Genomic DNA, 16,538 nt, shown 5'->3' with positions numbered 1-16,538 from the left:
CATGGGACAGGTAACAATCTCCGTCTCACGCGTTGCTGGTAGGTGCTGAGTCAGGAGAAAGCAGATGGGGGCCACTCGCAATAGATCGATTTAACTTAAGGAGCCTACAGTCTAGCAAACTTTGTAAGAGAAGGGCAAAGCTGACTTTGAGAAGGAAACTAGAAGAAAGAGAATGGAGGGAAGGAAATCCCTATTGACAGGAGAGCTGGGATTCAGGAGGCGGAGAGGCAATTCCTGTGGGACAAGACTGAGAGCCTGAGGCGCGAGTACCTTTGAGAGGTTTCTGCACGATCCTCAGTCATCAAGGCCAGTGTCACCTCCTTGCCTAGGCTGCCCTGCCTACGCCGTGTCTGTGTGGGAGTTAGGGCGGGGCATGGGAAGAAGCACTGCGGTGGGTGCATCTGGGAATGAAGCTTTGTGATTCATCTAAGGAAAATCAGAACTTGATGTCCAAGAGTACGTACTCCTTAGTCTTCCTCCCAAAGGTCTTCCCATCCATAGAAATAACATGTACCTCCTTATTAACCAACGTCTCTGGAGTCCAGGGCTTGCTTCTCTTTCTCCCTGTTGCCTCCCTTAAATTCTAAGTCTCCTGATCTTGCAATGTTTCCTTCATTATCTCTTTGCCAACATCCTTCTCCCTTTTACCCTCACCACTCCTCCAGCATAGGTGTGCATGTACAGACACACACACACACTGATTCATAGCCCTGCCACCCCATCCAAACACTACTCTGCTTTAGAATAGTCTCCCTTCAGGGCAGCTCTGACAAAGTCCGTTTGTAGCTGGAGAGTGCAGCAGAGGCATGGGTGCCCCCCACCCCCAGGCTGACCTGGAGGACTTTATTTGAGCTCACCCTCTACTCATCCATACCCACCTACACTCCTGCCACGTGATTCCACTGTTCCCAGACACCCCGGTCCTCCCGCTTCAGGGTCTCAGTCTCATCCCCATGCCCGGGACTGCCTTTCACCTCCTGAATCCAAGCTTTTATGCCAATAAGGATTTCATTTTCTCTTTTTCTCTGTTCTTCAAGAGCCCTTTTTAAAGTCTGTCTTGTACATTTCTTGTAATGTATAGTAGATTACAAATTGATTTATGGCAAGATTGGAGTGATGTTTGATTTTGGAATAGATTTTTTTTTAAAACTAATAGAAAGACCTCAAGGTTAGATTATTTGGTGAAGTGCATAGCTGTTTTTTCCCAACACTTGTGATCTGGGTGAACTAAAGACCTCTCCTCGGACATGATGAAAGCCAGGAAGGTTGGAAACACCCAGTGGTATGCTGGAACCAGGTTCCATGGGCTCATGAGAATCAGAGGCAATTACCTCTTCCTAATTCCTCATTTGACAAGGTTTCATTGGTAATTTGAAATCAGCCGTGGTGGGAGTGTCTACATCACAGAAATTGGTGTAAATTTGGTTTTTATTTTTCCTCCTGAGTGGCCCTTAGTTGAACACTTACCAGCACACTACTAGGGCCACTGATCCAGACTGGCCACTTTGTTTTGGGGTGTCCCTAAGTGATCTTGGTGTGCTCCTTTCCATGCCCACCATGGCTTTGGGAATTATCTTCTATTACCAAGCACCATCTCAGTTGCTCACTTTCTTTCCTTTTACTCCTTCCCACTTGTTTCATTAGCTCAGGTTTAACAAATAGACAAATTGTAATGCCATCCCTTGACCTTACAAAAATCATTCATTGGATTGTTCTGTATTGCTCATCATTTTCTTTTTTACAATAGTAATAAATTCTCTCTATAATTTTCTTGATTTGGTTCAAGATAGTTAATCTTTCATCAAGCAACTTTATTCTTGGGCTTTGTGAGCAGACTAAAGGTTTGTTGGTCTTGTTCTTTGGTTTATAAGTTATGATAGTTACTCTTGCATTTTGAACCACAGTGGCTGATTCTTCGGCATGGATCTTAGGACTAACTCAGGAGACTGACTGTTGTAAGGGCAGAGTGTTACAGGTAGGGTATTAAAGAAAGGGTTTCATTAAGATTAGCTTGGAAATGGTAAGCCAGGGGAGTGAGCTGATATTAAGTCATTAATTGAAGGAAGGAATAAGAGGAGATTGTTTAAATGGGCTTACTTTGATTTTGGATACATCCAGTTTGAAAGAAGGCAGTATGGGATAGAGAAAAAAGTACAGTATGGAGTTAGAATACCTGGAATGGATTTTCAGTTGTAAAAAGCACCTTTGAAGAGTATGTGCCTGATCCCTGCCCCTTTCTCTCTGAAGCACCTCTCCCTACACCCCAGTTTGGTACCCTTCTAATCTATTTCCTCCCTCCCTGGCTATAGCTGATGTGGTTAGGATTTGTTTTCTGATATAAGCTGGGCTAACTGGTCTCTTCCACAAGAATCTGGAATGAGTAGACATGACTATGATAAGTCTTTGTGGGTCATGGACTTGTGAGGTGCTGTAGTTTGGGGAAGTGGGGACCAAGGGTGTCATTTTGGACCCTCCATGATGGTACTAAGGACGATGCTAAGCAAGCAGAGAGACTCGGGGTGCAGATGTAGGAAGAGGCAGAAGTGTGGGGCACACAGAGAGGGATGGTGATGAGAGTCCAACTGATGTGAGAGGGAGAGAGAGCAGCAGCCTTGGTCCAGCTGTCCTCTAGCCCCTGGCCCCAGCTCCAGCTCCTGGTGCACCTGGCTGTAGCTCTTACACTCAGGTTTTAGGAGTCATCTGGCTGCCTTATAAGAAATTTTCCTGTCTTTAAGCTAGCTGGTGGAGTTTCTGTTCATGGTGCTAAACCATCAGTGAGCCTCTGGCTCTGCCCCTCCTGAGTTGTGTGCCTTACCCAAGTCATTGAGCTCATTTTACAGATGGCTTTCAGTATCATCATCTGTAACATCAAGGTAATATTTATTTTGTATGGTTCTTTGAAGATTAAATAATGTATTATTTGAAAAAGACTTAGAAAAATGCTTTTTAGTTAATAATCACTGTGTAATGTGATATAATACTGCTTTGTGAAAATACCTAGCATAGGGCCTGGTATTTGATGGGAAACCAATCATTGTTAGTTGACCTATGCATTACCTTGCATGTATTCTTGCCTGTGTCCTCTCACTGCTTAGGATGTCCTTTGCCATTATATTGACTGGGCCAACCCATACTTGGCCTTCTCCTGGAGGTCTTTTAGGTGGTCCTCCCCTTTGGTGACAATCATCACCCTGCATTATTTCATTTTACTTCTCTCTCCTCCTCTAAACTTTGATATCTTTAAAAGAAGTTATATTCTTCTTGGTTCCCTAATTTGTAGCAACAAATGTCATGCATGACAAGGTCTTTGTAAATGGTTAGTTAATGAATTAATGGATAAATGGAGATGTCTGGTCTGGTCCTTGGGGCCAAAAGACATCACATGTGGGTCACTTGCCAAAAGAGGACTCTTGAAGACTTAGGTGTGTACAAGGTCACCAGGGGAATGTAGCCTTAAAAGCAAAAGGATGAAGATGGCATGTGACAAAAAATTACTGGGTAGGAATGAGTGGGCTCAGAGAAGGCAGCAGAAAAAGAAGAAAGACAGCATTAGGAGAGGGTCCAGGAAAGAAGTAAGAGAGTGCCAAGAGGTAGAAGTCAAGAAAAGAGAACATAAAGGAATTTAAGGGGTTGTCACAGTATCAAAACTCCACCCTGTCAGGGAAGATGATGATTTAGATGACGATATTTGATATTGTAGTTCGAAAGTCATTAATGAGATCTTGAAGGAATTTGGAAGGCTGGCTGAGAGGAAAGCCAGATTTATTTGTCTAGATGGAAGGTGTGTGTACATTATCCCTCCAGCAATTTAGTGAAAAATGAGGGTGGGGGGGTGGCAGAAATATTAGAATAGGGATGGTTAGAGCAGGTACTAGATGACTTAATGTACAAGCCACCCTAGCGAGTGGGTTCTCTAAGCTTTCTTCTTTGCTATGTAAAGTCCTGTCAGACTTTCTCGTCTCCACTTATTATTGTCATGAAGTTTCTTCTGCCATGACATGACAATAAACAAGTTTGCTTTTTTTTCATTACTGTCTATCCTCTATGATTTTATGCACTGGTTATTTTACTTATGTCAATTTTTACGGAAGTCCATCCATCCATCCATCTGTCCCTCCATTCATCCGTGCAGCAATACATGCATCCTTCCATACAATTAATATGTATTGAGCCACCATTAAGACCCAGGCACTACTGTAGGAGTTGTAGGGAACCAGCACAGCCCTTGAAGAGTCTTTAGTCAAGTTGAGAAGTTTGGAATGCACTGGTTGCCTTCTCTGGAATTTTCTAGTTTCTTTCTTATGGGGGCCACCTCTTGGTATTGCAGATTCCCTGGCGGTAAGCCTGACCCCAAGAATCCTGTACTCTGAATAGAGACCCATGCTGGGGGTCCTTAGCGACTGGCCAGTGTAGAGCTCACCCCATCCCAGGCTGAAACTCGGCTTAGCAGAAGTTGGTAAACTGACAGCAGGCCAGAGCCCAAAGGCAACAGGCTGAGGGTTTGGGAGCCTCTTTGGGAGACCCATGTGCATAATTCATGGCTTGTCATTTGCAGTCGGAGAGACAGGCTGCCCTCTGACATCTCTGAAAAAGTTCATGATTTATTGGAGGCATCAGAAGAAATATAAAACTAAATAGTAATACGATCCCCTGGGGGAAGGCTAGCTTCAGTATTTTACATAATATTAGGACCTCAGCAAATAGTTTCCCTGAGATAAAAAACTTTGGCAAACATTCAGCTGAAATGTTTGAGAAGTGAAACCATTCATGTTTTGATGTCAGGAGACTTGAGTCTCATCTAGCCTTCTAAATATGAAATTTTAAAAAATACCCCACTATAGAGGAGCAGGGAGTCTGTAACTCCAGTACCACAGGGGGCAGCAGCTCTGACCCCTCTCCTAGAGACTGGTGGGTGATTTTGAACTCTTCCACTTTGCTCCTTTCCCCATCTCCCCAAAAGAAGTGCTAACTATCTAATTAGTGATTCTTTATGGTCCGAAGAAAAGAAATATGTCAAATTGGCAGTGGCTCCTTGGGCTTCTACTTGTCTAAGTTAGACATCAGTTTTGTTCTGAACAATAGAAAACTTACCCAGAAGAGGCTTAAACTGCTGAACTGGGCTCTATTTCCCCTCATCAGACAAGCGGTCGGAGGTGGGCAGCCCAGGGCTGGTACAGTGGCTCTGGGATCCCGCCAGGTCCTCTGTGTGGTTCAGCCCCATTATTCTTAGAACGTAGCTCTGGGCTTCCTGTTTACAAGACTGCTTCCAGGCAGGAAGAAGAAGGCATGCCAAAAGCTGTCTTCTCGAGAGGCTTTATTTTTTGTTTGGAAAGGGAAATGCTTCCATGGGGCTTCCAGGTACATCTCTTTGGTCAGAACAGGGCCATTTCTGGCTGGGAGGGTGCTAGGAGGACAGAGTGTTGAGATTTCTCAGTCTCTGTGTTAGAGAAAGGTAAAGAAAATGGCAGTTGGGGTTAGGTATCACGTAAGCCATTCTACAGTATCTGTTGCAACACTTTGGAAACCATTTTGGAATTTTGAAGTCCAAGAACTCATACATGCACACTGTTTTATTTATGTATTTGTTTATTTATATTAACATATAATGTATTATTTGCCCCAGGGGTACAGGTCTATGAATCATCAGGCTTACACGTTTCACAGCACTCACCATAGCACATACCCTCTCCAGTGTCCATCACCTAACCACCCTCTCCTACCCTCCCACTCCCCGGCAACCCTCAGTTTGTTTTGTGTGATTAAGAGTCTGCTATGGTTTGTCTCCCTCCTGATCCCATTTTGTTGCATTTTTTCCTTCCCTACCCCCCACAACTCCCCGCCCTACTTCTCAAATTCCTCATATCAGAGAGATCATATGATAATTGTCTTTCTCTGATTGGCTTATTTCGCTTAGCATAATACCCTCTGGTTCCATCCATGTCATTGCAAATGGCAAGATTTCATTTCTTTTGATGGCTGCATAGTATTCCATTGTCTATATATATCATATCTTTATCCATTCATCTGTTGATGGACATCTAGGTTCTTTCCATAGTTTGGCTATTGTGGACATTGCTGCTATAAACATTCGGGTGCACGTGCCTCTTCGGATCACTACATTTTTATCTTTAGGGTAAATACCTGGTGGTGTGATTGCTGGGTCGTAGGGTAGCTCTGTTTTCAACTTTTTGAGGAACCTTCATGCTGTTTTCCAGAGTGGCTGCACCAGCTTGCATGCCCACCAACAGTGTAGGAGGGTTCCCTTTTCTCCGCATCTTCGCCAAAATCTGTTGTTTCCTGACTTGTTAATTTTAGCCATTCTGACTGGTGTGAGGTGGTATCTCATTGTGGTTTTGATTTGTATTTCCTTGATGTCCAGTGGTGTGGAGCACTTTTTCATGTGTCTGTTGGCCATCTGGATGTCTTCTTTGCAGAAATGTCTGTTCGTGTCCTCTGCCCATTTCTTTTTTTTTTTTTTAAGGATTTTATTTATTTATTTGACAGACAGAGATCATAAGTAGGCAGAGAGGCAGGCAGAGAGGAAGGAAGGGAAGCAGGCTCCCTGCTGAGCAGGATGTCCCATGTGGGGGCTCTATTCCAGGATCCTGGAACCATGACCTGAGCCGAAGGCAGAGGCTTTAACCAACTGAACCACCCAGGCACCCCTACTCTGCCCATTTCTTGATTGGATTGTTTGTTTTTTGGGTGTTGAATTTGATAAGTTCTTTATAGATTTTGGATACTAGCTCTATATCTGATATGTCATTTGCGAATATCTTCTCTCATTCTGTCAGTTGTCTTTTGGTTTTGTTGACTGTTTCCTTTGCTTGCACACTGTTTTAAATAAATCAGTGAATAAGGCCAAAGATTAACACCTGAGCCAAGAGCTCTTATGCTCTGCATACGGTAGTAATTCAATGGGATTTTTCATAATGTTTGATTAAGAGGCATATTTCTGATGTTTCAGTTTGACTCAGAGCTGGAGATAGAAGATGGTGGAAAAAAGGAAAGAGCAGAATGTCTTCATTTTCCAGAGAAAATGGAGCAGCCTCTGACTTGAGCTCCTCCAGGTCTTAATCCCTGGGCTGAGAGAAGAACAGATGAGCCACTTCAGGGTGGTTTGGCCAAAGCCCCTGAAAGCAAATCTTAAAGAACCTGTCATAAAAATTTGTTCCAATGCAAGTCCCCTGTAGGATTCTACATGTGCTAATGATGATGTGTGCCATGGAAATAGAATGACCAGCTAGAGTGCAAGGCGTTTGTAGTTCTGCTCTGAAGGTTTCAGCAACAGGTGCTGCACTCTCTTGCCTGCCTGCCAATCCGCATCATGTGCGGGGCTTACCCTCCCAAGGAGGGCCGCTGAGCCTCCATTTTGGATTAGGTGGTTAATTCATCACACCTTGGGAACCAGGGGCTGAAATATGAGTTTCTTCTGCCCCATGTGACCAGGTCTGCTCTCTTCCTGCCTTCCCTCTCTCCAACTTGCAAGGGGGATCAGGACAGAGCCAGGAGGAGCACATTCCTGTGCCCCCAAAGCCTATACTCTCAGTTGTCTTTTTTAAAAGCTTCATTGTGTTGGCTTAATTAAAATCATGGAATTTTAGTAGATGGTGTTGGAGAGGCAAAGATGCTTGCAGCCAGAGAGAGGAAAGAGGACGTTCAGGCAGTAGAAGCTCCATGATAAGGCCAAGGGAAGCAGAACATCAGGACTCAAGGCACTGGAACCAGGTTAGAGGGGGGAGTTAAATCGCTGTAAGATAACTGCTTTTCTTGTTTGCTTACACACTTCACGAGATCCTAAAAACAGTGGCTCCTAAACCAGAGCTTCTTTCAATAAAGTAGCATCTTAGCTTTCATTGCAATTGTGTTGGGCAGATTTTCTGGGAGGAAAAAGGTGGGGGATAAGGAAAGAGGAAGGGAATAAAGGCTATGTGCAAACCGTATGATTTAATCTTCACAATAATCCTATGCGGTAAGAAAACTCTCCAGGGAAGCTGAGACGCAGAGAAGTTATATGGCGCTGAGCATCACACAGCCGATGAGGAGTAGTTCAGCACTCGGGCCCTGGTCTGTCTGCTGATAAACCCTACCCGCTCTTCACTAGACAGACTGCCTTTCAGGGGCCCATCAAGCCAACTTGTGAGGAAACCTCAAAACTGAGAAGTCCCCTCTCCCAGCCAGGTGAGACATCTCCAAGAAACACGTGGGGGAAGGATGGCATGGAAGCGCCCTTTGCCCCTCAGAGCCAAACCACCGGGCTGACAACCCCTTCAGGAGCAAACATGTTATACTGACTAACATGGCTGCCGAGTTCAGCTCAAGTCACTTTCCTAGTTCCATCTGGAAGCTCTTCAGAGGCATAATTTCATTCCAGCCAAATGTAATTAAGAATTTGATTTGATTAAAAAACAAATCGAAGGAGAGAAATGAGGTTTCTCCTCATTCCCTCCCTTTCTTCACAAATAGGGCACTCGTTAACAAGGCACGTGCACATGACCGGCACCCACTTCAAGGGAGGGTCGCCCCATTGGCCCCTGGCCATGCTTCCAAAGGAACTATGGCTCCTGGAGAAGGGGTCGGGGGTGGCAGGGGTGAGGGGTGCATTTCCCACCAGAGACCAGGGAGCTCAGCAAATGAAAGCTAAGGATTTTTAAAATTCTAATTTGGCTTCAAGATACGAGCAAAACACAGCAGCTGCACACCCTCTGCGGGAACGAGATGTCCGCTTAATTAAAGCGTGACCAGGCGGCGGGCGTCTCCCGGGGAGAGAGACGCAGCGATACTGGGTACCAATCTAGACCTGCTGCCAAGAGAAACGGTGGTCAGCGGGGATCAGCCGCTCGCCTCTCTGGCAAGATGGGGCTCCAAAGCCAATTTGGGTAAGAAAGAAGAGGCGAAAAGTAGGGTGAGAGGAAAGGATCTGTGATATTGTATTACTGGCCGTGACCCAAATAATCTGTCTCTGACCTACTCCAGCTTATCTTGGGGGCCCTAGTGAGAATTGTGTGGTGAGCTTTTATAAAGGGCAATTCAAAATGAGAACAGGGAGGTCAAATACTATGTGGGCTGCACATAGCACACCCTCCCGCTTGCTCCCCTGTTTATAGGAATGTTCTTTTTTTCATTTTCTGAGTCTGCCCCGTTTCTCTTCTTTGAAGAAGCCCTGATTGAGAGTACATACAAACTGAGCTAAGCAGGAGCTGGAAATTATTTTCCAATGTTTCTATGTAGTCACATGAAGGCAGAAGTTACTGAAAAGAAATGGAACATAGGAGAAAAGTTCCGGAACTCAAATCTGTCATGGGATGGGACTCCAGCGTGGCCCCTAGGGCTAAGATGGTTGCTAGAGTCAGGTTAGCTGCTCCCTATGCTGTCATGGGCTCAGGCTCTTTCTCTCTTTCCACTACATCATCCCTAGAGTATTGTCTTCTGTCCTCATGGTCGTTGATTTATGGATGCAAGAGGGCTGCTGTAGGTCCAAATGTCACATTTATACTCAAGGGAGGAAGGAGGGTGGAAAAGGTGGTCCTAGTTCCACCTGTTTCATCTTATCAGAAGAGCCACCCCCCGCTTATAATCCCAGCAGACTCCTTACATTTCATTGACAAAAACTGTTACATGGTCACTCCTGGCTGCAGAGGAGACTGGGAAACAGGGTGTTTATCAAGGAATCTTGTAGAGCTCATCAAAATTGGAGTTTCATTGACAAGAAAGACAGGAGGAATGGAACGGTCTTTGGATAAGCAATGAACAGCATCTTCTATAGGTGCGTAGACTACTGACTAGCAGCAGGGTCTAGTAAGGAAAACAGAAACCAATCAAGGTATGTCATACAGAGAGAAGTCAGTGCAGAGATGTGGTTTTTCTACAAGAAGTGTCAGAAGGGCCAAGGGAGAAAAAAAAAAGAAGAAAATGAGGTTAGGGGATTTATAGGCACTAGGAGTTATGTGGAGGCATTACCACCTGTAGGCTGTAGCTGCAAAAAAACACCTGGTCTTACTCTCCATTTGGGATGGCTGCACTCCTGGACTGCTGGTATACCTGCTGCTGCTGCTGCATTGCAGAAAGCCAGAAGCTTGTGCTCTCGTTGACACTCTAGAAGCCTGGAAACTTGAATACCTCCACCCTGACAGTGCTGCTGCAGGGCCAGAGCCCTTGAGCACCACTCTGCCAAAGCTGCTGTCACTTCTGCCCGGGAACCCAGGAGCGACCCCTTGCCTGCTACCACGCTCATGAGACCAGAAGCAAAAAGAACAAAAAGCTGATGTTTCTCTTCTTCCCTCTTTCCAGTCTCCTGCCAGTGCCTGCTATTGACAGAACCTAACTAGAAGCCAGTTGGCCTGGGAAATTGACCTAGGAAATGTTTGCAGGCTTCCAGCCCCATGTAATTTAGAGAAGAGCACAGATGGCCAGAATAGCATGAGACAAATGGTGACACCAGCATTGCTCCCTGCAAGGAGTGTAGAGGTGGGGCTTGACGCCATCAGGTGTAGGAGGCAACATGGGTATGCGCCATCCTTTGCTGCACTGACAGGTCAGTCCCCCTCTATGGACAGGTGACAAGAGTAACCCAACTTCAAATACTAATGTAGGGGGAAATCCAGAAATAATTCTATTAATTATCTGTCCAGAGAAGTAACTTCTAAATCAAAAGATCCCTTCATTTAGTTATACCCAGTATGACCAGGAAATGACAACACTTGAGTGGGTTTCTAAAAGTGCCTGCCTTAAACATTAGCTTGTGTCTGATGTCATTTGAGAGGATAGAGACAGATAAGGACTACTCTTAAAGATGTTTCAGGCCAAAGGATCTGCATCAGTGAACAAACCCTGTTGAGAAGAGTCCCACAGTTCTCTAGTAGTGGGTTTGAAATGACCATCGGAGAAAAAAAAAATCACAACAAGGTGATTCTGGTCATATTTCCACTCAAATGTCAATTGTGACTCTCTGACTGTAGGACCTGGTTCACCATCATAGTGAATACTTGTCCACAGCAGGGATATGCACAGATTCTCACTGGAAAGACATTAACCTCAGAGACTATTTAGAACATCTAGCTCTCAGGGCACAGATGGACACACGAGCTTGTATCTTCGTGTCCAGCGGTAGGTAGGTACTGGGAAAGCCGAGGTTTGAAATAGCTGTGAGCAGGATGTAGGGTTGAGAGTGGAGTCCGGAACCTCAGGTAAGCAACCCCAGGGGTTCCTCTCTGTGATCTTGGCCTCTCTTAAAAATTCACCTGGAAAATCTGAGAGCCATGTACAGAGCCAAGGCAGAAAATTGCTGTGGGCTGGAACAAGGGCCCAGAGCTCCTTTTTGAGAGAGGACAGGAAGGGCAATGCTAGAACTCATACTATTAACAATAAGTCTTTACGTTTGTGGAGTACTTTATGATTTACAGGAGCTTTTCTGTAATCTTGACAGTTAATCCCGCATGGTAATCACTTGCTGTGCAAGTTAGATGTTCCAAAATCTATTGTTGTATAACACACTTACCCAAATGTAATGTCTGTATATCTAGAAGGGCACATTCACATGGCTGGCATTTGATGCTGATTGTTGGCAGGAAGCCCAGTGGGAGTTGTTGCCTAGAACATGCACAGGTGGGCTTTCCATGTGGCTTGGGCTTCTCGGAATATGGTGGCTGGATCCCAAGAGAAAGCATCCCCAAGACAAGTAATTCCAAGAGACCTCAGTGGAACACCAAGATTTCAAATGCTTTAGCCTTGGCCGATAGGGAGTCACTTCCTTTGCATTCCTTGGTCAAGGCAGTCATTAAGGATAGCTTGAATTTGAGAAGAGGCAAATCAGAAGGCAACTCTCAGTGGGAGGAGTAGCAGAGAATTTGGGACTCTCTTTAATTTAGTGCAGTAGGTATTATGAGCCACATTTGGCAGTTTTTACACAAAACTAACTCGGTTGAAGTGTTCTAGTGAGTAAGTGCCAGAACTGAATTGTGACACAGGCTTGCTGACTCTAAATCTAGTATTATTATAAAAATTGTGTGTGTGTATATGTGTGTGTGTGTGTGCAAGGCCATGGTCTGTGTACTCTATCTCATGACTTCGTAGTCATATGGAGGCCATAGAACACTTTGGGTGAGCTGGTTCCTCTCTTTGCTGTCTTTTTTTGTGAGGATTTCCTATGCTTGTGCTCTGGAGGGCTCCCTCCATAGAAACTTGAGGGCTTGCCATTCTGGGTCCCAGCTGCAAATTGGGGACAGCCCTTCCTGAAATCCCTGAAGTTAGAGTTGAGCCCTCCCAGGATCCTGAGCCAGGGACTTGGCTTGACTCCTAGAGCCTGCTGCCCTCTATCTCAGACCTAGAGGGGATCTTAGAGGATCCCACATTTTACTGATTAGGCCACAGGGACTCAGAGATGGGGAGAGACTTGCATCAGGTTCCACAGCTAAGTTAGAAATGAGACCAGGTCTGGGGTCTGATCCCAGCTGCAAACAACCCACCCAACTGCCCTTTTAAGGAGCATGGTATGGGGCCTCTGAACCCCAGCTTACTCTTTCCATTGTTTAACCTTCTTGGATGCTCTCTTGCCAGCCACAGTCCTCCTTGTGGGAAGCAGCAGAAAGAAGGCCAAGGAAGGATAGCAAGTGTTTCCGATCAGGGTAGATGGCAGCTTTATATTTCTGAAAAGTTTTGCCCTGTATTGTTGCCCTCATTCTGCAGATAACATGCTTCTGTCTTCAGGAGCACCCTGTTTTGTGATTTTCAAAGATCAACCCTTTGGATGCTTAGACTTGCCACCTCTCATGCCTTACCTGTTTTATTTGTGTCTGTATATCTGAATCACTCCCAGTGAATACGATGTTAGGTGCCTTTGGAGGTGGGTTTTTGTTTTTGTTTTTTTGCATTCAGTAGTTTTATGAGTATATTGTCTGTGCTTCTGCAATAAACTAGTTTACTAAGTTGTTTCTGGAAAACAAAGCCACAAGTTTGGTTTGTTTCACAGTTCATTTAAACAAAAAGGGGGGGGGTGAATATTTGGTCTCTTTTTTAGGTTGGCGGCTCAGCAAATTACAGAAGAATGGTTTGCTGTGGTTTTGGGTTTGCTCTTCAAATCCCCAGTGGAGGCACAGATGTTGGAACAGGGTGGGAGGGGTCCCTGAATACGGATGGGTGGGAGGAGGTTTCTGAATGAGAAGAGCCAGGTGGCTTGGCTTGGGGGAGGGCAGAGGAAGAGGAGTCAGAGAAACAGACAGGGGAAACAAAATTCTGTGGCTGCACCTATTAACATAAGGGCTTCAAAAGCAAAGGGTTGGGGGAGCATTTTTAAAAAAGAGACCCATGCTTGTAATGATTTTAAGTAGTGGTTTGAAAGTTGAAATGGTCTAGGGCTATATTATTATTTATTTATTGCCCTACACTTTTCAAGGGAGAATTTGAGAACATGGGTAGCTACTCATCACCCAATGAGGAACTTTGAAGAACTAGTGTGTGGCTCCATCCTGTGGTCCTGATGCCATTGGGCTGGGGTGTGGCCTGGACATCAGGGTTTTTAAAAGCCCCCAGGTGATTCTGAGATGGATTAGTTTAAAGGCCACTGACTTAAGTGATGTAAAAAATAGAGACAATGCAAAAAGGCAAAAGAAATGAGCAAGGAATGAATGAGGACATTAGGATAGTGGGAACTTGTGGGTAGGAGAGAGGTGATACCATGAAGATTTCATATCCAAGTGACAAATATGAACATATTTCTCTAGAGGAGTCCCACAATCCTCAGTCTGGAGATGATAAATGTCTCTGGTGATTCACCTTAAACAGTGGCTTCTGTGCACTTTAGCAAAGACTTTCAAGGATAAAAGCCTACCTACCCTCTTTAGTTCTGAAAGTACAGACTCTTTCTAGGTGCTTAGTTGACTGAGTTCTTTTGTTTTTGTTTCATTTTGTTTTTCTTTCCTAAGTAGGCTCCACGCCCAGTAGGGCTTGAACTTGACGATCATGCAATCAAGACCTGAGCTGAGATACGGAGTTGGACACTTAACCGACCGAGTCACCCAGGTGCCCCAGGTGACTGAGTTTTTATATGGGTTGCACACTCAGGACCTATTCGGGATGCACACTGGGATAGGCTGAGCCCAGAGCCGTTTACCATGTTGTGTCAAACTGGAGAAAGTAGGGCTCCTGGTGGCAGGTGAAAACAATCTTATCACATTCCCAGCTTGGATAATCGCATCTCAAGCTTCAAAGATGGAGTGTAGTGTGGTGGTAAAAAGTTAAACTTCCTCATTTGGGATTCTAGATCCGCCGCTTACAAACTCTGTGGCCCTGGCCACAGTACTTGACATCACTGAGTCTCGGTTCTCCCATCTCTAAAACGGGTATCACCATGGCAATTGTGGTTCTGATGCTATTACGACATTTAAGGGAGATAATCCATGTAAAAAATCTAGAGTTATGCCAGCCATGTAGCAAATGCGAAAAAACATTCCCTGTTATAAATTTTGTCACCTCCCCTCCCCGATGAGCAAACCTCAGGTTTTCCCGCACAGAATTTTCTCAAAACAGAGACGGATTATAATGAAATTTAGATTTCACACCAGCCTAGTGACCTCTCCTGATTTATCCAGTTGGCCCAGGTGGCTTGGGTGCTGCTTTCCTGGGCACCTCTGCAGGTGGCTCTCACGTGCACCCTGAGCTGAGAAGGGGTCTGGGCACCTGACACGGTTGTACCTGCCCTCCCAGCGGGCTCGTCTTCAGCCTTACTGATCCTTTTCAAAATGGCTCTGACTGAAAATGATTGGCCTTTGGTTTTCATACTTACTGGTGTTTTATGCAGTGTAAACATAGTTTATTACTTCTATTTAATTGTTTTTGGTTTTCTAATCACCATTTTTCCTGATTTTAAGAACCCGTGTTCATTGTGGTGAACTGAGATAAATCATGCAAATATTCTATTACATTTTCACCCAGGCTTTTGTCAGTGAATTTATGTGTGTATACATGTTTTAAAATTGGAAAATTATTTTTGAAATCTGCTTCTTTTGCTTAACTTTCTGTCCTAAGCATAGTCTCAAGTGCTAGGGATTTTTGACAGTCTAGGGATTTTCCCCCATTCATCACTGTCAGGCACCTTGCTGTATTCTAATGTTCTCTCTTACATCAGCTGTGTTGTTTTCATAAGGCTACTGGAACAAAGTACCACAGGCTGGGTAGCTGAGGATGACAAAGATCTGTTCCCACGCTGCTGGGGGCTAGAAGTTTGAAATCAGGGTGTTGGCACAGTTGGTTCCTTCTGGGGCTCAGAGGGTGAATCTGTTCCTTGTTGCTCTCCAAGCTTCTGGAAGTTGTCCCCAGTCTTTGGTGTTCTTTGCCTTGGGCACCCATCTCTCTAGCACCTGTCTCCATCTTCACATGGTCTTCTCTCTGTGTCCCTGTGTATCTACAAACTACTCTGCTCTTCTAAGGATACCGATCATTGGATTACCGCCAACCCTCATCCTATAGGACCTCATGTTAATCTGACTGTACCTGCAAAGGACCCTATTTCTAACCAAGGTCACATTCACAGGTATTGAAGGTTAGACTTGAAGCTATCATTTTAAGGGACGTAATTCAAGTGAGTCCTTCAGCCATTTGTTACTTCCACCCATCTTTTCAAGGGACTTTTTAAAAAAGATATTAAACCCCTTGCTACTTCTGTCTCAGCTTCCTGCAGTCTCCCATTTTGCACTGAGAACAGGCAGGTACAATAAAGTGGGGCAGGGGGTCCATTTCTGTCGTCTGCAGGCATCCATGCTCCCCAAGCAAGCAGGGTGCCCGTCCTAGGGAAGTCCGGGCAGGGCCAGCTGAGGTAGGGAGGGAAGCCACAGGTGGTGGCGGGAGCAGGGCGCAGGGCTCCCTGCAGCTGCTTGGCCACCTGGCTGGGCAGCTGTTCTCCCTATCAGGGAGCTATGTGAGGCAGGGCCTGCCTGGCTTATCGCAGCCTCTCTGAGTGTTACAAAGGTGCCAAAATGCCTGGGCCAATCTGTCAATTCTGTTGAGCAACTGTTTTGCAGGGTGGAGGAGTGGGGTCAGGGGTGTGGAATCACTAAACTGGTTGTTTATAGTGACTGCTCAGTTTAGGCCAGTACTGACCCAAATGTACCCACAGTTACTGATTCAGCTGGGTTGGTCTGGTCCCGGGATCGGCTTACTACAGGCTGCAGGCCAAATCTGGCCCACTGCCCGGCTTTGTACAGGAAACACAGAATGCTCTTTACAAATGAACATTTGCAGTTGATTTGATGATGGGGAACGCTGACTTTGAACCTCAAGCAAGCAAAATGTTATCCCCCCAGAAGTGAGTTTTACTCTTCTCATTGTTAAACCTGTATTCTAAAAATGTCATATTCAGCAGTTATCATAGCTTGAATTTTATCAATTAAAATTTTCTGGAAGTTTGTTTTTTATCTTGTTATAGAAGTACCTATATAACTTTACCTCTAGGACTGTGGGGTCTGAAATCTTTACTCTCTAGCCCTTAACAGGAAAAGTTTGCCAATCCTTGGTCTAGTAAGGTTGTTTCAAACACCAGCAAACAT

This window comes from Lontra canadensis, unplaced genomic scaffold (assembly GCF_010015895.1).
Source record: "Lontra canadensis isolate GAN:19392208 unplaced genomic scaffold, GSC_riverotter_1.0 scaffold4, whole genome shotgun sequence".
NCBI lineage: Eukaryota > Metazoa > Chordata > Mammalia > Carnivora > Mustelidae > Lontra > Lontra canadensis.
This window is presented reverse-complemented; position numbering follows the sequence as displayed.